This window comes from Canis lupus, chromosome 11 (assembly GCF_003254725.2).
Source record: "Canis lupus dingo isolate Sandy chromosome 11, ASM325472v2, whole genome shotgun sequence".
Lineage (NCBI taxonomy): Eukaryota > Metazoa > Chordata > Mammalia > Carnivora > Canidae > Canis > Canis lupus.
Genome location: NC_064253.1, coordinates 27,033,414 through 27,057,062, shown reverse-complemented (window position 1 = coordinate 27,057,062; position 23,649 = coordinate 27,033,414). Strand labels below are relative to the sequence as shown.

The window sequence follows — 23,649 nt, the reverse complement described above, 5'->3', positions numbered from 1 at the left end:
AGAGTCATATGTTTAACCAACTGAGCCACCCAGGCACCCCTTTCTCCCTGCTTTTAGTTAGGATGTCAGGGTCCTTAAGGAACTAAGGTAGATTTGGGGAAAATCTGCTTTTGATGTGAGAAGATTCTCTTCAGTAACTCCATAATATTCTACATACAATTACATTAAAGAACCAGGGAATTTAACTTCTAAACATTTTCAGGAACCACTGTCAATATTCAACACATTATGATAGTTTTTGATGTTTCTAGAAAAACAGAACTTTGACACTTTTTTTTTAAGATTTTATTTATTTATTCATTCATGAGAGACACAGAGAGAGAGAGGCAGAGACACAGGCAGAGGGAGAAGGAGGCTCCATACAGGGAGCTCGATGCGGGACTCGATCCCTGGACTCCAGGATCACGCCCTGGGCAGAAGGCAGACGCTCAACCGCTGAGCCACCCAGGCATCCCAAACTGACACTCTTTAATTGATTTGGTAAAAATCTCTGCCTGTGATGAACTTCCAGCTCCATTTACCATTAGCCACTATATTCTTGGAATATGATTTACTGATGTTAATATCAGAGTATTTCATGGTAGTTATGCCAAGACAGACTAAACACTTATCTAGGAAAATTATATGATTTTTAGTTCCAGGATCTCTTTTTTTTTTTTTTTTTTTTAGAAAAGATTTTATTTATTTATTCATGAGAGACACACAGAAAGACAGAGATACAGGCAGAGGGAGAAGCAGGCTCCATGCAGGAAGCCTGATGTGGGACTGGATCCCAGGACCTGGGATCACGCCCTGAGCCAAATGCAGATGCTCAGCCTCTGAGCCACCCAGGCGTCCCTAGTTCCAGGATCTTTACAGTGTTTTCCAACTATACTCCAAAGCCCTCATTTATTTTTTCTTATTGAGATATAATCAACATAGAAATCTGTATTCATCTGAGGTGTAGAACAGTAATTTGACATATGTATATACCGTGAAATGATTACCTCACTTGGTTTTATTTTAGTTTTGCCAAGATGGTTTTTAAAAATCCTACAGCATGCAAAATATGTTTGCTCATCCCTGTGAATTTCCAGGAGTAAATGATTAGAAATAACTGCTACACTGTAGATATTCAGAAGACTGTTTTGCATAACTCAAAACATATTACTACATTAAATGATATGAATAATAAATTAAATGCATTTATTTGGGTCAATGAAGCTCTATGAAACTCAAGATTTTGGGTTTGTTTCATGTTTATGTAACTAGTTTTTTTCTCAGATGAGAAAAAGTGCAATAAGAAATTTGCAGAGCTCTATTTGAGCATGACCTAAATTATCCTCTAAAAACTGCTACTTCAATTGTGAACTTCCACGTGTTCTTTTTTGTGATTTCCAAGTGATGAAATATTAAGCTGTATACTTAAAGAAACAGAAGCCAACAATTCTGACTGGAGAAATTTAGGATTATTTATTAGGCCCATTACCCATTAGACAATGAGACTGGTGAACAATGTAAGCTTTTGAAATGTGCACTTTTAAATATAAGAATGAAAAAGCCTATGTTTTTAAATTTAAGTATGATTTAGTAATAGTGTCAGTAAGCTTTCTTTTCTTTGTCCCCTTAATGGCTCTTCAAGTATCTAGATAAGGCAAAAGCCTTTCTAAACCAATCATCTATAACAGGTGACAGGTGTTCCTTCTGCTACAAGACATCTCTGTTTAGTCTTTGGATCTAGCCACCTGTCCTTATTTCTTCCCAGCTTAATACTCATGTTTATTGTCACTTCATCACAATGTCTTCTTTGTTCCCCAAAAGCCTGCCCGCTCTTGGAACACTCATCCCTCTTGCTGTCTGGAATGCCTACTGCTTGGGGATCCCACTGGCATTCTTCCCTACCAGCCCTTGCCATTCTATTCCCATCCTACTGCAACATTATCAACTAATAGCTGTTTTTTCCAAACCTCACTCATGAGGGCACTTGGGTGGCTCAGTTGTTTGAGTGTCTGCCTTTGGCTCAGGTCATGACCCCAGAGTCTCAGGATTGAGCCCTGCATCAGGCTCCCTACTCAGCAGGAAGTCTGCTTCTCTCTCTGCCCTTCACACTGCTTGTACTCTCTCTCTCTCTCTCTCTCTCTCTTTCTCACACACACACACTCAAATAAATGAATAAAATCTTTTTTAAAAAAATTTTATTCATTTATTCATGAGAGACAGAGAGAGGGGGAGAGAGAGAGAGAAAGAGAGGCAGAGGAGGAAGCAGGCTCCATACAAGGAGCCCGACTCAGGACTTGATCCCAGGACTACAGGATCATGCCCTGGGCTGAAGGCAGGTGCCAAACCACTGAGCCACCCAGGGATCCCCAATAAAATCTTTTTTAAAAAGTTCCAAACCTCACTCATGGACTATATCTTGAAAAGAACTCCATTTGGTGAGGTGCAGAAGAAAGAAGTTCCAAATAATCTTACTCCCAAAGCTCAAAGCTGTTGGCAGATGCCAACCGGAAGCTCAGCTAGAGCTGTTGTCCATAGGCTTCAGAGCTCCTAGACTCAGCCTTATTTAGGCTTCCTTGCTGCAGCAGCTGAGGTCCAAGCAGGAGAGTTCAAACAGGACAGGCTTTGAGGTGGTCTTCCATTGTAGCTAATTCCAAACCCATTCTTGTGATATAAAAATCAAATATGGATTGTTTGGTTCAGAAATGCATAATGCCAGGGCAGCTCAAAGAGAAAAATATTGTTTGATAAAATTGCTAAACCTAAATACCAAAGGAAAATGTATACCTTATTTTGAAATGTGTTTTAACAAAGTAGCTTTAGGAAAGAATGCCAAGAAACTTCTACCTTGGAAAAGGAAAGGTGGATTAGTTCCTCTAGATTTATTATGGGTTGGTAATCAAGGATCTTGAGGAAAGAACAATCTGAGCTCAAGGGCTTAGGTCTAAAAAAGATGGAGTCAATTAATACATATGTCGTCTTCAGGGCCAAAGGGGTGATCCATTTTTATAGGTACGAGGCATGTGCTGTCTTTTGCCTGAGAAATAGCCTACTAGAAAGGTGAGGTGGAAAAAGGCCCATGGATTTCCACAAATGAATAAGAGTTATAGAGTAGTTGCTGATGAAGGTCCTCCTGGTAGTGAGATATTTTGGCTGCAGGCACTGTGAAATATTAACCCAGAAGAGAAAAGTGGAAAAGCCGGCCACAAGGTCTGGGGAATATCCTGGAGGAACTCACTCTCTGGGAATGGTGGTTTCAGAAAAAGAGGATCCCATTGGGGTGTGGGACAGGGCTTAGTCTGGCATCTAGTGATATCTGCATGCACCAATACTCCACTGGACAGGGCTGCCAACTCTGGTTCTTCAGAGACCTACAAGCTTAGGGACTGAAAACCCAACAGGCATAGGTGGGCTGTCAGCGTCCACACTCACTCAAGGTGACAATGGGCATATCACAGCAAACACAAGAGGAAACATCTCAGCACCTCCTGGCTGCCTGGTTCCAGACCCTCCACCAGCCAAAGAAGCCAAGAAGGATGGGTACGGGCAGCCCAGGTGGCTCAGCGGTTTAGTACCACCTTCAGCCCAGGGCCTGATCCTGGAGACCCGGGATCGGGTCTCCCTGCATGGAGCCTGCTTCTCCCTCTGCCTGTCTCTCATGAATAAATAAATAAAATCTTAAAAAAAAAAAAAAAGAAGGATGGTTACTTGGGCTTGTATGGCTGGACCTTGGAGGGGAAAATAGCAGGAGAAAGGTGGTATAGTACTGAGGGTTCAACCTGAGAGAATTTTTTTCCACTAAGGTGGCAGCAGATTGCCCACATGTGGCCAGAAAGACCTGGATGCCAATGCTCCTAACTTTTTAGGGCTTCACGAGAACTGCTGGGTTTGAGGCACCTCACATGACCCTGCATCACCTGGGGAAAGTAACCATCATTAGGCTAGCTCCTATCAAGTCAACTTTGGCCAACTGATAATCCGACTTAAGTTTTTTTTAATTTTTTAAAATATTTTTTTAATTTATTCATGAGACACACACAAGAGAGGCAGAGACATAGGTGGAGGGAGAAGCAGGCTCCTTGTGGGGCACTGGATGCGGGACTTGATTCCAGGACCCTGGGATCACACCCTGAGCCAGACAGATGCTCAACCACTGGCCACCCAGGTGTCCTCTGACCTAAGTTATTCAGGCTTCCTCCATGCACCACCTGAACTAAAGCCACAGACACTGAAGCATCCTGCTTCCTTGTTGGACCAACCAGTCCTCTTATAGCTAGATGATACAAATTGGAAATGATGCCTACTCACCTGTGTGATTCCTCTAGGGTAGGAACCAGCTGGAGTCAACACACTTCCACTGAGTAAACATGTTTCCACAGGTTTTCTGGAACCTTCCAAAGCAGTGACATCAGAGGTTTGAGCTCTGACCCACCAACTGCAGGTATCACTAGCCTCGGAGTTCTGGAATGGAGAGATTGTGTCACATGGCAAGTCTCTGTCAGCCCTGGGGACTCTGCAGCATCTGGAAAGTAGTAAGGTCATAGGTGGGCTTATATATCCTCATTCAGACCACTTACAAGGGGGCAGGTCAGCAATGGCCATGTTTTAAGTTTAGGAGAGGGCAAATGCCCTCTCCTAAAGCACTTGTATGGAGGATGTTCTGTCAGGACAAGTGGAGCCTGAAAAATAGCCTACTAGAAAGGTGAGGTGGAAAAAGGCCCAGGGATTTCCACAAATGAATGAGTTCTAGAGTAGTTGCTGATGAAGGTCCTGATCCTGGAGACTCAGGATACTGAGAAAACTGTTAAGTGCAGGTGCATTCTGGTTCCATTCACTGTATCCAAGTCAAGTGTTGCGGCCTTTGGTTTTGCACTTCAAATGCCAGCCCTGCAAGGTGTCAAATTCAGGACTTTTGTGCTGCCAGAGGCAGGTGGCACCACATGCCAGTGTTCAGCAAAAGTAAAATGAGGGCAGCCCCGGTGGCGCAGCAGTTTAGCGCCGCCTGCAGCCCAGGGTGTGATCCTGGAGATCCGGGATCGAGTCCCACGTCAGGCTCTCTGCATGGAGCCTGCTTCTCCCTCTGCCTGTGTCTCTGCCTTTCTCTCTCTGTGTCTCTATGAATAAATAAATAAAATCTTTAAAAAAAAAAAAGTAAAATGAATTTTCGTAATTGCCTGACAATGTCTCAACTGCCAGTCCCTGTGGGATTCTCCCTCCGCCTGTGTCTCTGCCTCTGTCTCTCTGTGTCTCTCATGAATAAATACATAAAATCTTTTTTTTTTTTTATGATAGTCACAGAGAGAGAGAGAGAGAGAGAGAGAGGCAGAGACATAGGCAGAGGGAGAAGCAGGCTCCATGCACAGGGAGCCCGACGTGGGATTCGATCCTGGGTCTCCAGGATCGCGCCCTGGGCTAGAGGCAGGCACCAAACCGCTGCGCCACCCAGGGATCCCCTAAATACATAAAATCTTAAAAAAAAAAAAAAAAAGTTAGTCAACAGATCTGCGCAGAGTCTAATTACTACTTCCTATTTCAAGTTATACTTTGGTGAAACGACTCCATTTCAATGCTACAAAACTCTCATTTCAGCTTTTTTGAAAACCTCTGTAGTCTCTACACCCATATGTTTCCTTAGTTTTGAAGGGCAGACTGAAGATAAAGGGAACATGATTTTCCTGGATAAAAGGCAAAAATAATGATTTACAAACTCACAAAACTGAATTTTTCCTACACTAGCACACAATGGGGAATATTTCTAATAAGGTGTACAATATCAGGGTTCTTTCTTATTTTATTTTTTTTAAAGAGTTAAGATTTTTTTTAAGATTTTATTTATTTATTCATGAGAGACAGAAGATGAGAGAGAGAGGCAGAGACACAGGCAGAGACAGAAGCAGGCTCCATGCAGGGAGCCTGACATGGGACTGGATCCCAGGTCTACAGGATCAGGCCCTGGGCTGAAGGCGGCACTAAACCGCTGAGCCACCGGGGCTGCCCTCTTTCTTATTTTCTTATTTTTTTTTCAATATCAGGGTTCTAACTCTACTTAGGAGATAGGATGACATGAGTGTAAGAACAGCAATGAGTAATAAATATAAAGTTACTTTCACATGTTTTGAAGTTATTTTTCTTCTAAAGTATTCAGAATTATCTTCTAAAATCAAAAGGCAAAATGTTATAATTAAAGAATGTAAAGATTTTAAGCCAAATTATTTAAAGCTGAACAATCTTATTTTTGGTAAAATTAAATCTGATTAAATATTGTTATAAAAAATAAAATTAACAGGATGCCTGGGTGATTCAGTCAGTTGAGCATCTTACTTTTGGTTTCAGCTCAGTTTAAGCTGCTCAGCATGGAGTCTGCTTCAGATTCTCTCTACATCCCCCTGCTTGCACGTACTCTCTCTCTAACATAGATAGATAGATAAACTTAACATGATTTTAGCATTCAGTGTCCACCTAGTTGCCAATTTTTTTTTCATCCAGTTGACAATATTAACAGCATATTTCATGTATATTGGAATTTGGTATACATCTGTAGGACTTTATAGCTAATATGAATAAATGTTTTCACAGCTGTTGCAAATACTGTGCTAAACTAATTCATGAGTAATTCTGGAACCGCTTGGTGATGCCTGGGTGGCTCAACAGTTGAGTGTCTGCCTTCGGCTCAGGGTGTGATCCCAGGATCCAGGATCAAGTCCTGCATGGGGCTTCCTGTGGGGAGCCTCCTTCTCCCTCTGCTTCTCTCTTGCTCTGTGTCTCTCATGAATAAATAAATAAAATCTTTTTAAAAAATTCTGGAACCACTTGTTGAAATATGAAGAGAAGCAAGAAGCTGATGCTCCACACTACTAGGAAACGATAAGTGTGATGTAAGAATGGTTTGCATTCATGCTATCTGAAAAGATTTGGCAAAAAAATGTAACTTGTTATGATATCCCACTTAAGTGCTTCTGCTACTCAAAAACTCTCTACTCCCTGCAGCGGTATCCATCTCTGATGTTGGCCATGTACAACTGGGGAGCCAGCAGAGCATCTGGATGTAGTCACGTTTTCTTTCTTTTTTTTCTCTAAGATTTATTTATTTATTTTAGAGTGAGAGAGTGAGCAAGCACACAAGCGAGCAGGGGCAGAGGGAAGGAGCAGAGGGAAAGACTCTCAAACAGACTTCCCATTGAGCACAGAGCCAGAGGCAGGGCTAGCTCTCATGACCCTGAGATTATGATCTGAGCCGAAATCAAGAGTTGGTTGTTTAAGTGACCGAGTCACCCAGACACCCCTGGATGCAGTCACATTTTCTTTTGAGGACACAGAACAAGAGATGTCGTGAAGTGTTTATCTACCTGAGACCTGCAGGGTAGCAGAATATACCACCCCAAAATATACCATTTTGGCATCAGAATTATTTTGAGCTGAAGGCAACTGAAGTATAAAAAAAGCTTTTTTTTTTTTTTAATTTTATTTATTTATTCATGAGAGACACAGAGAGAGAGGCAGAGACACAGGCAGAGGGAGAAGCAGGCTCCATGCAGGGAGCCCAACGTGGGACTCGATCCAGGGACTCCAGGATCACGCCATGGGCTGAAGGCAGGCACTAAACCACTGAGCCACCCAGGGATCCCCTAAAAAAAAAGCTTTCTTCCCTCCCCCTTTTTGCCTAAAAGCAGGAAATAAACTCATAAAGATGTTCCCCCTCTTCTATCCACCAAAAAGAAGTTAACTACCAGAGACAACTCTAGACCCTTACCAGCCCAGAGACTGCACCAAAGGAATCTCCATAGCAAATTTTACTAATTTTATGTTCCCCCATTTATTTGCTTTCCCACAATTCCCTCCTAGAAACTCAAAGACCTTTCCTTTGTCTTATCACTTCTCTAAACATTTATTGTTCTTTTGTTAAAATGCTATAGAAGCCATGGGACGCCTGGCTGTTTCAGGCAGAAGAGCATGCAACTCCTCATCTCAGGGTCATGAGTTTGAGCCCCACATTGAATGTAGAGATTATTAAAATAAAATAAAATAAAATTTTAAAAAGATGCTATATAAGACCAAATTCTAAACATTCCTTTGAGTTGCTTACCTCTGAGTACTACCACATATATACGCAATTCTCATATTAATAAACTTGCTTTTTTTGTCTTGTTAGTCTGTCTTTCATCAGTCTAATTCACACGGTTCCAGCCAGAGAACCTAAGATGGACAGAAAGAAAAGAACTCTTCCCCCCTCTCCTGTAGGTCTTAGCAGTTTAGTGTTTGTGATATGTGGGGGACACTAAAGTGCAGGACTCGCTGAGGTCTAAGAGTTAATACTGCCTTACTGGGTTCCTATGATAATCACCAAGTACAGGCCAGCCACATCCAATGGACCATGTAGTAAAAATGTAACCATGGTAAAAACATGGCTTTGGAAAAATGAATGCCCAAATAAACCTCAGCAACCTCTTATGCTGCTGTTAACTTAAAACTACCCTGTACTGATTCAAGCTTCCAGATTTTCTTCTGGGGATGCCAGGAACTATGTGGTGCAGGAATCTTCTACCAAATTGTCTCATGCAATATCACCAACAGCCCATAGCCATTAGGAGGGCATACCACAGAAAGGATGCATTCAGAGTACCTGGCTACTCCCTAAAAAAAGATTTGTACTCCAATGGAAGCCATCTTTCCATGTCAAGTGGACCTAAGACTGCTCCCCAGATGTGTTTTGATGAATTTAACACTTTACTGCCCCAAATCTAACTTTTCAGTAACTGGAAATATAAAACAATAAGGTAATTTCACACTATTCAAAGGAAGTGTAAATTAAAGGCCAAGGGATACAGAATTTGTTTGTATTTGAAATAGAGCCTTAGGGTAGCAGGAGCTATTAAGTAAATAGTACAATTTGAATATGTACTAATGAAAGCAACTCTGTTTTAACATGTAGTCTCTGTTTTGCAGATAAAATACTTTTCCTCTCTGAAGAGAGCTTATAAAAAATAAATTTAAAAAATTAAAAAACTGGGACACCTGAGTGGCTCAACTGTTGAGCATCTGCCTTTGGCTCAGGGCGTGATCCCGGAGTTTCGTAATCAAGTCCCACATCGGGCTCCCTGCATGGAGCCTGCTTCTCCCTCTGCCTATGTCTCTGCCTCTCTCTCTCTCTGTCTCTCTCTGTGTCTCTCATGAATAAATACAGTCTTTAAAAAAAAAAACATGAATAAAAATAAATAATTTTAAAAATAAGGAGCTTATAATGCTACAAATGTTATAGTTTCTTAAATTAAAAATAAATATGTGAGATGCCTGGATGACTCGGTTGGCTAAGTGTCTGCCTTTGGCTCAGATGATGATCCCAGGGACCTGGGATGGAGCCCTACATCAGGCTCCCTGCTCACTGGGGAACCTGTTTCTCCCTCTCCCTCTGCCGCTCCCCCTGCTTGTGCTCTCTCACTCTTGCATAAATAATAAAAATAATAAAATAAAAAATAAAAATAAATGTGTGTATGCACTTATACTTAAGGTCCGAAAAACAACTACCAACTTGTCAATCAATTAAGATACATATATACAGATATGTCTATATACATTTTAAATTTTCAAAAGTAACATCATGAAGCTTCAATTCATAAAAATGTATGAAACATGAAGAATTCATTTCTGAATATTTTGCCTGAATGTATTTATGGATTTATTTAGCCAAAAAGATAACTCACCAGTGTGAATGACTACGTCTGATACTTAATATCCTACGAATTAAATTATTTTAAAGATTTTATTTATCTATTCACTCATTTATTTGAGAGAGAGAATGCATGCACATGAGCAGGGCAAGGGGCACAGGGAGAGGAAGAGGAAGAGGGAGAAAGAATCTGAAGCGGACTTAGCATGAGCACAGAGCCTGATGCAGGGCTCAATCCCACATCTGGAAGTCAAAACCAAGAGATGAACACTTAACAAACTGAGCCACCCAGGTGCCCCTGAATTAAATTATATTAGAGTCAACTTTACAAAAACACATCTTAGGCTCAAGAAGAGAAATTTAAGTCTGAGTTGGTAAGAACAAGCCACAGGCAAGGAATAGATAAAAAGCTTGGCTCCGATACCAGACTCCTAAAGGGGGAAAACTGGGATTTAAAGAATTTTACCTGGGCAGCCCTGGTAGCTCAGCGGTTTAGCGCCGCCTTCAGCCCAGGGTGTGATCCTGGAGACCGGGGATCAAGTCCCATGTTGGGCTCCCTGCATGGAGCCTGCTTCTTTCTCTGCCTCTATCTCTCTCTCTGTCTCTCGTGAACAAATAAATAAAATCTTAAAAAAAAATAAAAAAGAAAAAAGAGTTTTACCTGCCTTAGAGGTGGTGGAGTACCTGACAGAGGAGCCTCATTCCTTAAATGAATGCATGGAGCATAGCCCCCACCAATCCATGTTAGGCTGTGACGTGAAGAACAAACAAAAATTTATTGTGCTGAGCATCCTAAAATTTGGGGTTATTTGCAATAGTAGTTTGCCTGAAATTCACACAATAATTACAAACTTTGTAGAATTGTTTTAGGGATTCAAGAAAAATAATCATTTTTTTAATTTTAGTTATTTGACAGAGAGGGACCACAAACAGGAGGAGCAGTAAAGGGAGGAGAAGCAGGCTTCCCACGGAGCACGGAGCCCAACACAGGGCTGGATTCTAGGACCCTGGGATCATGACCTGAGCCAAAGGCAGACACCCACCAACTGAGCCATTCAGGAGCCCCAAGAAAAATAATCTTACCTAAAAAAAGCAGGTCAGGTTTTAGAAAGATAGATATCAAATCAACAAGTTACCTTTTCTTTGCTAAATGATTAATTGAGGAATCATACTGGTTCTCTAAAATATTTATTCCTGTCAAATTTCAAAAGCTGATTAAATACGTTAGGTAATAGATCTAGGAAATTTAATATTTTGTTTTAATTTTTAAAAATTAACTTTTTGCTTTAAAATTTTTTAAATTTATTTAACAGAGAGAGAGAGAGAATGCACACAAGCAGGAGGGAATGGCAGAGGAGAGGGAGAAGCAGTCTCCCCTCAACGTGGGACTCGGGATGGATCCCAGGACCCTGGAATCATGACACTTAACTGACTGAGCCATCTAGGTGCCTCTTTTTGCTTTAATTAAAAAAAAAAAAAAAAAACTGTATGTTCTTGTGTTTTCTCTACTGTGATTAATCCAGTTTATACACAAGGCAAAATTGAGATCTGGAGACATAGTACATTTGGTTGATTCCATGCAAGAATTTGCATTCCTGAAGTAATATGGAACAGCTAAAGGCTTAAGTAAATGCAATGTAAAACATGGGGTTTTAGTTGAATGTATTACAATTAAAGTCTAATTTTTAAAATTTCATGTATTTTTATGAATTTTAGTAAAATTCAAGTATAAAACCACCCTAGTGTTTTTAACTTAGAATTTTGTAGATTTTGGTTCAGGTCTCAAAAGTACAATTGGTTTCAAGGGAATAATCCTGCAGACCAATGTGGGAGTTTAGAGGTTCCTTTTACTGTAGTGGTTTCTAGAGTTGCTTAGGCATTTGAACAGTTTATGAAAGCAGTAAAAGGGGTTTGTAAGCCTTCTCCTGAATTTCAAAAGGTCTGCCAGGCATTTGTGGTATAAGCACTGACTGTATGATGGATAATGGTTCTTCAGTCAAGCTGTTCTTTGATAAAAGGCCAGTTACTTCACCTCAATTTCTCCCATGTAAAAATTGTGTTAGGACTATTGAACTCAAATTTGCTTTGTCAATTATACCTCAGTTAAGGGATCCCTGGGTGGCGCAGCGGTTTGGCACCTGCCTTTGGCCCAGGGCGTGATCCTGGAGACCCGGGATCGAATCCCACATCGGGCTCCCTGCATGGAGCCTGCTTCTCCCTCTGCCTGTGTCTCTGCCTCTCTCTCTCTCTCTCTCTGTGACTATCATGAATAAATAAATAAAATCTTAAAAAATAAAAGATTTAAAAAAAAATTATACCTCAGTTAAGATGAGGGAAAAAAGAATACTTAACTCAAGAGATTGTTTTAAGACTTATTATGAGATAATGTTTGTAGAGTTTGACACACTGCTAATATACAATAAATGGTTCTTCTCACCCTCTCTCCAATAAAAACTGTAGGTAACATTTACTAACAGTAAGGATGGATAAGATAACCTGAGTTACCTTTTTTCAACTGCTATTACATCAGTTCAGTATTAAATCATTTCCTTCAGAAATATTATTCCACGGTTATTATTCCAAAGTCCTGTTTTGGCAGTACTATATGCATGTGATGAAAACAATTGAAAAACATATTTTTCTTTCTAAAACTGTGTTCCTTTTGGTAACCAAATTGTCTTAGAATTTGATGCATAACTATAAAACATCAATAAAAATCCTTGGTAACATGTGAAACTAATGATGTACTAATTGAATTTATTTAAATTGACTAATTGAATTTAAAAAAAGAAAGGCAGGCAGTCCTGGTGGCGCGGCGGTTTGGCGCCGCCTGCAGCCTGGGGTGTGGTCCTGGGGACCCGGGATCGAGTCCCACGTCGGGCTCTCTGCATGGAGCCTGCTTTTCCCTCTGCCTGTGTCTCTGCCTCTTTCTCTCTGTGTCTATGAGTCAATAAATAAAATCTTTAAAAAAAATAAAAATAAAAATAAAAATAAAAAAATAAAAAAAGAAAGGCAAAAAAAGGGATAGAGAACCAGAGTAGTATGTCAGGAAATATTCTCAGAAATGAACGCTGGATGGCAGCTTTTAGAAAACATCATTGGGTAAAATGACCCATTTTCCTATCCCCCCTCCTGACAAAATTTAAGCCAAGTCTTCCCTAAAATCCTTTCTTACTCAGGATCCTGCTTCCCCATGAGCCCTCCCACCTGCTTCCATCAAGATAGCAGTTACTAACCGAAAAAATTAAGCATCTATAGAGACTTCTGAAAAGATTTTAATTAAAAAAAACAAACAAACAAACAAAACAAAAAAACAGAAATGGGACACCTGAATGGCTCAGTTAGTTAAACATCTGCCTTCAGCTCAGATCATGATCCCAGGGTCCTGGGATGGAGCCCTCATTAGGCTCCCTGCTCAGCGGGGAGTCTGCTTGTCCTGTCCCTCTCTGTCCGTCCTTCCCCTCTCCCTTGTGCTTTCTCTCTCCCAAATAAATAAAAATCTTAAAGAAAAAAAAATTTAAAACCTAACCTGTGAGCCTGTCCCTCCATTATACTTTACTGTTTAAAGAATAAATACAAATTGATTTCATCTTTGTGGTGATGGAGTAGAGCGGAGCAGGGGGAGAAAGGAATCGTTCTGAATCAATTCTAAAAACCTCAGTATATTGTTCATTACAACAGTAGGTTTTATCAGCTTGTTCTTTTTCTTTAAAAAAAAAATGTCTATTTTTTTCTTTCATTTATGCCTTCAACAAGTCAAGTGTTTACAGTGCCCAGTTTGGTCCATGTTTTGGTGTGTCACTAAGAGTGGGAAATTAGAAAATATATTTGGATAAGTTCACCCCTCTACCCTTCAGACTGCCACAGTCTCATGAGGGAAATAAGACAGGAACGTAAATGTCAGAGTAATACACTTTCTGGCATGTACATTTTGGAAGCACAGCACCAGTGAAGTCTTATCAAGTAGCATTTTATCATCTTACATTGGGGTAAGGAAAAAGGAAGTGAGCTAATTTGAGTGCCTGCTGTATGATGGGTGCTTTACAAAGCCTGTACCACATTAGGTAATTAACACCTTTTACCATTTTTTTAGATAAGGAATTTGTGTTTTACAAAGATTAACTAAAAGGTGCAACATGACACAGATGATGGCAGGATCATGAACTGAACTGTGTGTAACTGCCTCTTGATTGCACAATGTGGGAGATGTCAATTCTGGTAACTTGATTACTTAGTAAGATGTTTTTCTTCTCTTCAGCAACAGTTCTTTGAATGTAATAGACAAGGATTGAATTATAGTGCACTTTGTGTTACAGAATGGCAATATTCTCTTTCTATAACTTCTTGCTTTGTATCTGTATTCCAGATGTTGAATTCTCTACTTACACTGTTTTACATCTTCTTCAACTAACTGTTCCTGGCCTTTCTCATTCTGTTCAAAATCTGCTATCTGATTCTAGGGTGCATTAGTTTCCTGGGGCTTTGTAGTTAATTACTACAAGCTGGCTGGCTTAAAACAACAGAAATTTATTTTCACAGGTCTGGAGGCTAGAAGTCCAAAATCGAGGGAGTGGTAAAGCCACACCACCTCTGGAGGCTCTAGGGAAGAATCCTTCCTTGCCTCTTCTAGCTTCTGGTGGTTGCTGGCAAATTTTGGCATTCTTGGCATATAACAGCATCAATCCAAACTCTACCTGTCTTCACATGACCACATATTCTCTCTGTGTATGTCTCTGTACAAATTTCCCTCTTGTAAGAGGGACACCAGTTGTCCTAATCCACCATAACCTCATTTTAACCTGACTGCATCTGCAAAGACCCTATTTCCAAATAATGGAAATACATTTGGGAGATATGCTACTCAACCTATCACATAAAATTTGTTTTTGTTTCTTAATTCTCTGCATTAGAGTTTGTTTCTAGGTAAGCTTCAAATAATTGCAATGAACAGGATTACTCTTCCAACTTCCTTCTGTGATCTTCCAACTTATATCTACCATCTATGATTTGTGAGTGGCTGATACCACTTTACTTATCTTGCCTAGTGAAGCATTTCTGTCCTCCTGTTTTCCAGAGCTTGGGTCCTGATTCTCTACTGCCTATTTCAGTGTATGCATTAAGTTTTTCCATTACTTTTGTCCTCAGCTTTCAGAATTCACTTCCTCAAGATAACTGTTCCAACTCTCTTTGCCATTCTCTTTGTAATCAACAGATTTGTTCTTTTCTTTTGGAGATCTCCTCCATACATTTAAGGTTTTACTCAGCCTAATGTGACTGGCTCATCCCAATTCTCTACTCTCTGTAGAAACTGCTCTATTTTCCAAAGCCTCAATCTCTCCCACACCCCGCCCGACTCCCTGCATTTGAAGAGCTCACATTTGATGGTCTCTTTAATAACTTTTGTTTCACTGATGCTGTGGTCTGAATGTTTGCGTTTCCCCTAAAAGTTCCTATGTTGAAATCCTAATGCCTGATGTGATGGTATTAGGAGGCAGGGCAGCACTTTGGGAAGTGCTTAGGTCATGAGGGGGCATTTTAGCACCTTGACCTTGGATTTCCCAATCTCTAGAACTGTGAGAAATAAATTTCTGTTGTTTTTTACATTAGCTAATCGGTGGTATTTTGCTACGGCAGCTGGAATGGTTCTATAAATTGTAGTGATTTCTTATGTTTTATCTTCCCAGATTTGTAACATTTTCCAGATTTCTTCATCACTTCTTTCTCAAAGTCCATCTTAAATTTATTGTCCTCTGCTCTTGCCTACTTTCTTAAAGTCCTGGTTATAATTTTAAGCCCAGCCTTCTTTTTTTTTTTTTTTTAAGATTTTGTTTATTAATTCATGAGAGACACACAGAGAGAGGCAGAGAGAGAGAAGCAGGATCCATGCAGGGGACTCAATCCTGGGTCTCCAGGATCACACTCTGGACTGAAGGCGGTGCTAAACCGCTGAGCCACCTGGGCTGCCCTAAGCCCAGCCTTCTTAATAGTGAGTTGTATTCCAAAGCATATTCTGAAGTGACCATGAATCCAAGGATTTCTTAGCTCCTGTTATCTTCTATTAACATTTGGACACATTCTTAGGAATTTCTGGGATTTTTCTTTCAAGTGAGGTTTATTTTCAACAATTTGAGCTTTATTTATCTTGCATATTCTGTTTTACATAGAAAGGAACTTTCTCCAGAATAAAATAATATATTCACCAACCTCCCTCAAGGCCATGATAATAAGAGGCCTCCAGGCCACTGCATGAACGTCAGAACTAGGTGTGAATGCTACAGGAAGCATAAGTGATGTTAATTGTTTTCTTCCTGGGTATTCTTCACCTTGCCTAACTTCCTATGTAGATACCCTAGTGGCCAAATCTTCCTTAACTCAATTTTTGGGATATTCCTTTGATTGTTCCAACATGGGCCACCCTTTCCCTTTATGTTTGACTCAAAAAAGTGTTTTTGAACTGCTTCTCCTGTCTGAGTCTGGGGTCAAAGGCAAAGGGGTGGACAGGGGGCAGGACGAAGGGAAGAAGGAAGAGGGACAAGCTGGACTTCTGGGGTATGCCCTACTCTTTAGTCCCTAAGTGCTGTGTCCTGTGTGTGTGTCCATCTACCACCACCACCTTCTGCTACCCCCAAACCCCCACTCCTCCGCAGCATCCACCATCCCTACCTCCTCCTCCACCTTGGCATGGTCTGCAGCCTCCTCACATTCTGCTGCTTCCCTCTACCTGTCCTACTAAAGCACATCTGCTTTTCAGGTCTGTGTGCCCAAACTTCCCTGATGAAAAATAAAGATAGCCTTACCCAGGTGGAAAAACAAAAAACAAAACAAAAACAGATCTTATTTTGAATAAAACACATACTAAGAGATCTTGGTTTTTCTCTTTCTGGTTTATCCAGTGCCAAGTTACTTTGCTGATACTTTCTGCTGCTTGCTTTTCTCATTGGCAGCCATCCATGTATTGGTTGGAAATAAGTCTTCAGCATTTATTTATCTAATGTGAAATAAAACACATATACTGAAAACTGTACAGAACATTATATACCATTTAATTTTTTTTTAAATAGAAACCCTTTAGACACTATACAACATATATACCATATATATACCATATATTCTGTAGCACACAACTATCTCTCTCCTTTGGAGATAAATTCCACCCTTATTTTCTTAGGAATCACTTTCTTGCTTTACTTATCCCCACTTTTAGTATCATTACATTAATGTGCATACTGAAACAGTGCATTTTGCTTCTAAATGTAACTGAAGATTATGTATGTAGACTCAAACCCCATGCATTTTCTGTTTTATTACTTTCTCTCAACATTGTGATATTTATCCACGTTGGATTTAACTGTAATTTGTTCCTTTTCTGTTGTATGAATGTAGTATACTTTCTTATGTTCATAGATAAAGGCACTATTTGTTTGGGGCTATCAGGAACACTCCTATCCATGGGGCACAGGTACAGAGTTTCATTCATAAGGTCAGTAGTAAGGCCCAGAAATGTCGATTTCTAAGAAACTGCTAGGAAATACTGGGGGTTTTGGTCTACAGTCCATTCTTGAGTAGCAAGGATTAGTGTAGAGCTGGGAGTGAAAGTGCTGGTCATAGAGTATCTGTTATCTTCAATTTTTTAGAAAATGTCAAACTATTTATAGAGTTGTTGCATTGATTTACATTCTCTCTCTCTCAGTGTTCCTGTTGTTCATCATTCTTGCCAACATTGGTTATTGTCAGATTCTTAACATTTGTCAACCAGAGAGGTGATTTAAATTTGCATTTTCTGGATATTTATAAAATTGAAAGCCTTTTAATGTTTATTATCCATTTGGATTTTCTCATTTTGGAAAACGAGGCTCCCCACCACCACCATCCATTTTCTTTTTCTCACTGAAAAAACTGCTGTCTCTTTGACTACTGTTGGGGAGGAAAACTTTTTATCTTTTAAGTTCCATAACTGGGGTCTAATAAAAAGCCATTAACAGGAAAAAATGATTTACTTATATACATATGGTATTTACAAAAGAACCTAGCTCATTGAAACAGTTAGAGGCTTATACACCTAATTTAGTAGGGAAAAATGGTTTCTATGGGAACAATAAATAGATTTACTCAGGAAAAACAAATCAGTTTTTTAAAAAAACAATTTGAAAAGAACATTTGTAATAATGTTTATGCTGGTGGAGTGGTCTTTCCTTCCTTTTCATGGCCATGAATCTCCTCTGGGAAAGGGATTTATGGTAGGTTTACTCTTGGTTTCTCTACTGGGGACAGACTCTCACTGAAGAGGGAAATTCTGGCAGCCCCACTTCCCAGAAGTTTCTGCTTTAGTCAGATAAGGGAAACTCTCAGAAGGCTTCTTTCTACACCTATTGATTCTCAAATGTCTTAAGTTTAAACTAATCTTCATACTGACCCTGGGGTTCCAAGTGGTCCCTACATCACCTTGAAAATTTCCAAGTTTTTTTTTTCTTCTTGAGGTTTCTTTTTTCTTTTTCTTTTTAGAGGGAGAGAAAGAGAGCACATGCATGTACAAGCAGGGGGAAGGTCAGAGGGGGAAGGAGAGAGAATCTTAAATCAGACACTTAACAGACTGAGCTGCCCAGACGTGACTCTTCTTGAGATTTCTAACTGATAAAGTATCAAGCTATGTAGTTAAATTAACCACTTGGTTATTATAGGACCTTTATTTTTAGACTGCTTATAATATCACTGCTTTCAAAAGTCCTCAATTTTTAAATTATTTTTATTTGATTAAAAAGAGACTTTCTGGTATTCATTTTCAGTTGAATTAAATACTAGGCAGGTAAGCATTCTTCTTTTAGTTGGCTTTTTAGAGATGCTTTTCAGCAGTCTAAATGAGAATGCATATGGTATAATGTATTCGTTTTGAGATAAATTTCTTACCTTTCTGAAAAGAGGACTCCTGGAATTGACTTAACTTGGCAAAATCAAAAGCAAAACATCAGAATTTCTGCTTTTCCATTTTCCTATATATTTATCTTAATCTAGGGGAAAAAAAAAACAAAATAAAGTCAAAGTACTGGATTCCTTTCTTTCCCCTTATAGCTTTACAGTTCTTTTAGAATTTTTAGAACCCACTAAAGTATTTTTTTCTCTGTCTCATTTGTTTTCTTTTGCCAAATACACCTCCCTTTTTCCACAGCTGATGCAAGCTCAGACTGAAATAAGCCCCATTGCAGCAAATAAATTAAACTTGGTAGAGGGAAAAGCAGATGCCCTGCTGAGCAGAGAGCCCGACATGGGGCTCGGTCCCAGGACCCTGAGATCATGACCTGAGCCAAAGGCAGATGCTTAACCAACTGAGCCACCCAGGCAACCCTAGAATGTATGTCAAAAACTATTAAAACAAATGAATAGAAAAATGAGACAGGGTTTGCACTGAGTTCCCAGAAAAGAGAATATAAATGGCTCTTAAGATGCTCATTTTCCAAGCAAATGAAAATTAAAACTGTTATGTGATACAATGACAATCTTAACACATCATCAAAGGAAATAAGTATGCTAATATGTTGTTGATGAGACTATGGGGAAATATATATACATTGCTAGTGGAAATTAAAGTAGCACAATCTTTACAGGAGGCAGTTTGGCATTTATCTATCAAAATTTCAAATGAATATAACTTTTGACACAGAAATGGTCTTCTAGGAATTTATATTTTGTCATAAATTTGCATAATTGCAAAACAACTTTTTTCATCACAACATTGTTCATATGGACAAAAGACTGGAAAGATCCCAAATGTCCATCAATAGGGCACTGGCAAAAACAAACAAAAACTACATAGTATATCCATACCATGGACTCTGTCCAGCTATACAAAAAGTGATAACATTGTATACTCTTATGGGTCTCAAAATTTTTTTAAATGAAAAAAGCAGGATGAAGAACATTATGTGTGGGCAGCCCTGGTGGCTCAGCAGTTTAGCGCCGCCTTCAGCCCAGGGCCTGATCCTGGAGACCCTGGATCGAGTCCCACGTCAGGGCTCCCTGCATGGAGCCTGCTTCTCCCTCTGACTGTGTCTCTGCCCCCCTCTCTCTTTCTCTCTCCTCTCTGTGTATTCTCATGAATAAATAAGTAAAATCTTAAAAAAAAAAAAAAAAAGAACATTATGTGTATTAGGCCACTGTGTAAAAAAAAAAAGTATAAAAAAAAAGTATATTTGAATTTCCTTGGCTATGCATAAACTACCAACTAGTTGTCTTTGGGATGGGTTTCACTAGAAATTGAGCAAATAGGATGCAAGGATGTAAAACAGATTTTTCACTATATATTTTCCTACATCTTAATTTTTTAATTTTTAAAATTTATTTTTCTTATTTTTAAAAAGGATTTTATTTATTTATTTATGAGAGACACACAGAGAGAGAAGCAGAGACATAGGCAGAGGGAGAAGCAGCCTCCCTGTGGGGAGCTCAATGAGGGGCTCCATCCCAGGACTCCAGGATCACATCCTGAGCCAAAAGCAGATGCTCAACCACTGAGCCACCCAGGTGTCCCTACATCTTTTTTTTTTTTTTTAATTATGTGACTACTGACACAGATTGGACTTTGAGGGGCAGCTGACTGGCTCACTCAGTACAGCAGGAGACTCTTGATCTTAAGGTTTTAAGTTTGAGCCCTATGTTGGGTGTAGACATTACTTTAAGAAATAAAATCTGGGACGCCTGGGTGGCTCAGTGGTTGATTGTCTGCCTTCAGCTCAGTTCATGATCTCGGGGTCCTGGGAGGAGTCCCTCATCGAGCTCCCCACAGGGAGACTGCTTCTCCCTCTGCCTGTGTCTCTCATGGATAAATAAATAAAATCTTTTAAAAAGATTGATGGGATTTTTAAAAATCACTAAAACTCTGTTAGTAGAAGTTTTTAAAGCAATTCCTCAAAATTAAGTTTGCTTAACTATGAAGGAAAAGCAGATCTGTTTACAACTCCTGATGTGACAAAGTCCATTAAATGCTTTATTTCATGGAATTTTGTTTTGTTTTGTCTTTTTTAAGCAGGCTCCACACTCAGCGTGGACCTGAAGATGAGGCCTGAACTTACCAACCTGAAGTCAAGACCTGAGTTGAGAACAACAGTAGCTTAACCGAGTCGCCAAAGTGCCCCTATTTCCTGGTTCAGAGTGAAAAAACCTTGGTGTCAATTGCAGACCTATCAACAGCATTTGCACAGGGATACCAATATCTGTACCTGTCAGATAAATCACCTATTTGATATTTAAATCTCACAAAAAGGAGCCATTCATCCATTCAGTAGAAATACATTCCACAATGTGATAGACTAGTTAGTAAAAGTGTTTTCTAAAAGTTAAACTTCAGGTAAAGACAAACAGGCAGCGATTTATTTTTAAGCTTCTCTTTAAAAGTATTACTTTTCATGACTTTTGAAACGACCAAACAGCCTCATCTGGATTTTGCTCAAACAGGAATTTTGCTGTTGCATATCAGGAGTGGAAACAATTTCAATGTGAAATGGTCCTCCTGTCCCTAATATACTCCTGTTCTTGGGGCGCCTGTCTGGCTCAGTCGGTAGAGCATGTGACTCCTGATCTCAGGGTCCTCGGTGTGAGCCCCACCTTTGGTGCAATTACTTTAAAAACATACACATTCTCATTCTTGTAAGAATCATGTTTTGTTTTGTTTTTTTTTTAAGATTTATTTATAGAGACACAGAGAGAGAATGAGAGGCAGGGACACAGGCAGAGGGAGAAGCAGGCTCCATGCAGGGAGCCCGACGTGGGACTCGATCCCGAGTCTCCAGGATACGCCCCGGGCTGCCCCAGAATCAGGTTTGAATAGTTTAGTTGGGAATGCCAAGGTACTACAAGGGGAAAAAATATGTTCGATTAACAGTAAAACTAATAACTAGAAGAAAATATTTTTGAGATTTTTGAAGCATGTTTCAACAGTGAAGCTGAAGAGAGGCAAAGATGTCCCGTCCCATCAAACCGAGTATCATGAGGCTGGAAGATGTGTCTAGAGGATGGCAGCGGCGGGGGAGTCGTAGCGCCAAGCAGTGAGTACGGAAACCATGCACTACACGTAAGGTATCTCTTGAACTCAGTAGGTACGAATGTAAGAACCAGGCCACTTGTATTCACACTGGCTGCGGTTGTCCTCGGTGTGAGCGCGCGCCGGGAAGGGAGGATCACGACACAGCCCCACCGCGCACCTGCAGCTCGCGCTCTCCACTCCAGCCCCAGCTCCGGAGAGAACACCGGACCCGGGACCCGGGACCCGAACCCCGGCGACACAGCCCTGCCGCTCGCACCCTTCCTGAGACCCTCGGAGCGGGAGACGGGGATGACCGCAAAACTCCCCTCGGCCGCCGGCTCGCGGATCACGTTGTCCTCCAGAGCCCAAGAAAGCGGGCGTTTCCGGACTCTGCTGCGCATGCGCCAACGGCCGAGGCGCCAAGGCGGCCGGGAGCGCAGAGAGGCGGTAAACGCACACGCCCCCTAGAGGCCGGCGGTTTCCGAGGTTGCGCCCGGCGCGGCGGTCACGTGACAGCTGAGCCTGCGGTCGGTCACGGGCCCTCGCCGCGGGCTGACGCACCAGTGGGAGGTAGTGGTGGTACTTAGCAAGTCACGGGAGTCTCCCACAGGTTTCACGACCCCGGTCTGACTCTAGTACCTTTAGCGGCGCCCAAACTGGCGCCGTGCTCCAGTATCTTCTTGCTCCCTAAAATGGGAACGCCCTCTTCCTAACACGGGGCGGATGTGTTGGAGCAGGGAGGAGGCACAGGTGCAAAGGCACCTTGCAGCAGCCTGCACTGACGCACTACGCCCAAAGGTGTGTCGGCACGAGTCCCACCACGCCACAGGCTTTGCTGCGGTCCTCTGGGGACTCTGCCGCGTGGCGACGTCAGAACGCGGCTTCTGCAGGAAGGGTATTCCAAGGCCCTGGCTGCGTCCTGCGTGTTTACTCGCTTCTTCGTGGCCGGAAGTGACGTATCTTGTCTGGCTGCGTCCTGCGTGTTTACTCGCGTCTTCGTGGCCGGAAGTGACGTATCTTGTGCGCGTTTTCTCAGCCCCGCAGTGCGGATCTCTCCTCCGGCCTGCTTCCGGAGTGGAGGAGTCCTCGGCAGGTGCATGTGTGCTCGTGTGCAGGGAAATAGGAAACCGAAATCGTTTAAAAACTAATTAAAAGGGTAGTACGAAGTCTTACCACGAAGAAGGCTCCAGGCTACCCTGATTTCCTTGGGAAGTTAAGCCAAACATATTACTAAGATAACTTTGCCGTCTTAATCAGATGCTTCCAAAATGGGGATAGGGGGACAGACACAGGGAGCGCTTCAACGTTTCCTGAGGCCTAGAGAAACCCTAAGAACCTGACAGAGACCCCAAAGTGGTGGGAAGTTTTAAGCCGGTCTTGGTAGACATAAAAACCCTTAAGCAGAATATTAACTGAAACCATCGTATAGAAAGAACAATACATTATAAGCAAGTTAGGTTGTTTTAACATCAGAATTCAAGATATTTAATGGGTTGATGGAGATTTTGAGATGCCGTCTCAAAAAATGTAGAAGAAATAATTAAAATAGAAGGGAAACTAATCTGATAAAAGGCATCTGCAACATTGAAAGCGTCCTCTTCTTACAATTTTTTGTTGAATGACCTAGGTCCTTCGATACTAGGAGTTTCCTCCGGTGTGAATTTTGCTGATTGCATATATACGGAGCGTTTCAACGTTCCTCGGTCCCATTTCCTGCTAAATGATAGTTACTAATTTAAACATAGTAATCAGGGCAGCTCGGGTGGCCCGGCGGTTTAGCGCCGCCTACAGCCCGGGGCGTGGTCCTGGAGACCCAGGATCGAGTCCCACGTCAGGCTCCCTGCATGGAGCCTGCTTCTCCCTCTGCCTGTGTCTCTGCCCACCCCCCCTTTCTGTGTATTGTCAGGAATAAATAAATAAATAAAATCTGTTTAAAAAAAAACATAGTAATCCTAGTTTTGTAACCTGTGTCATAACTAATGTCTCAATTATTTCT

At 41.0% G+C, this 23,649-nt stretch overlaps 1 long non-coding RNA gene across 1 annotated transcript; it reads right to left on the bottom strand.

Moving 5' to 3' along the window:
• Nucleotides 1-647: 647 nt before the first annotated feature.
• Nucleotides 648-22,612, bottom strand: LOC118350164 (uncharacterized). The gene is made up of 6 exons (XR_004803467.2): nucleotides 22,293-22,612; nucleotides 18,545-18,645; nucleotides 16,497-16,628; nucleotides 16,304-16,411; nucleotides 4,285-4,498; nucleotides 648-3,138 (listed from the first exon to the last, which is right to left on the bottom strand). It is a non-coding gene; the product is annotated as an uncharacterized LOC118350164 (long non-coding RNA).
• Between the last annotated feature and the right edge of the window lie 1,037 nt (nucleotides 22,613-23,649).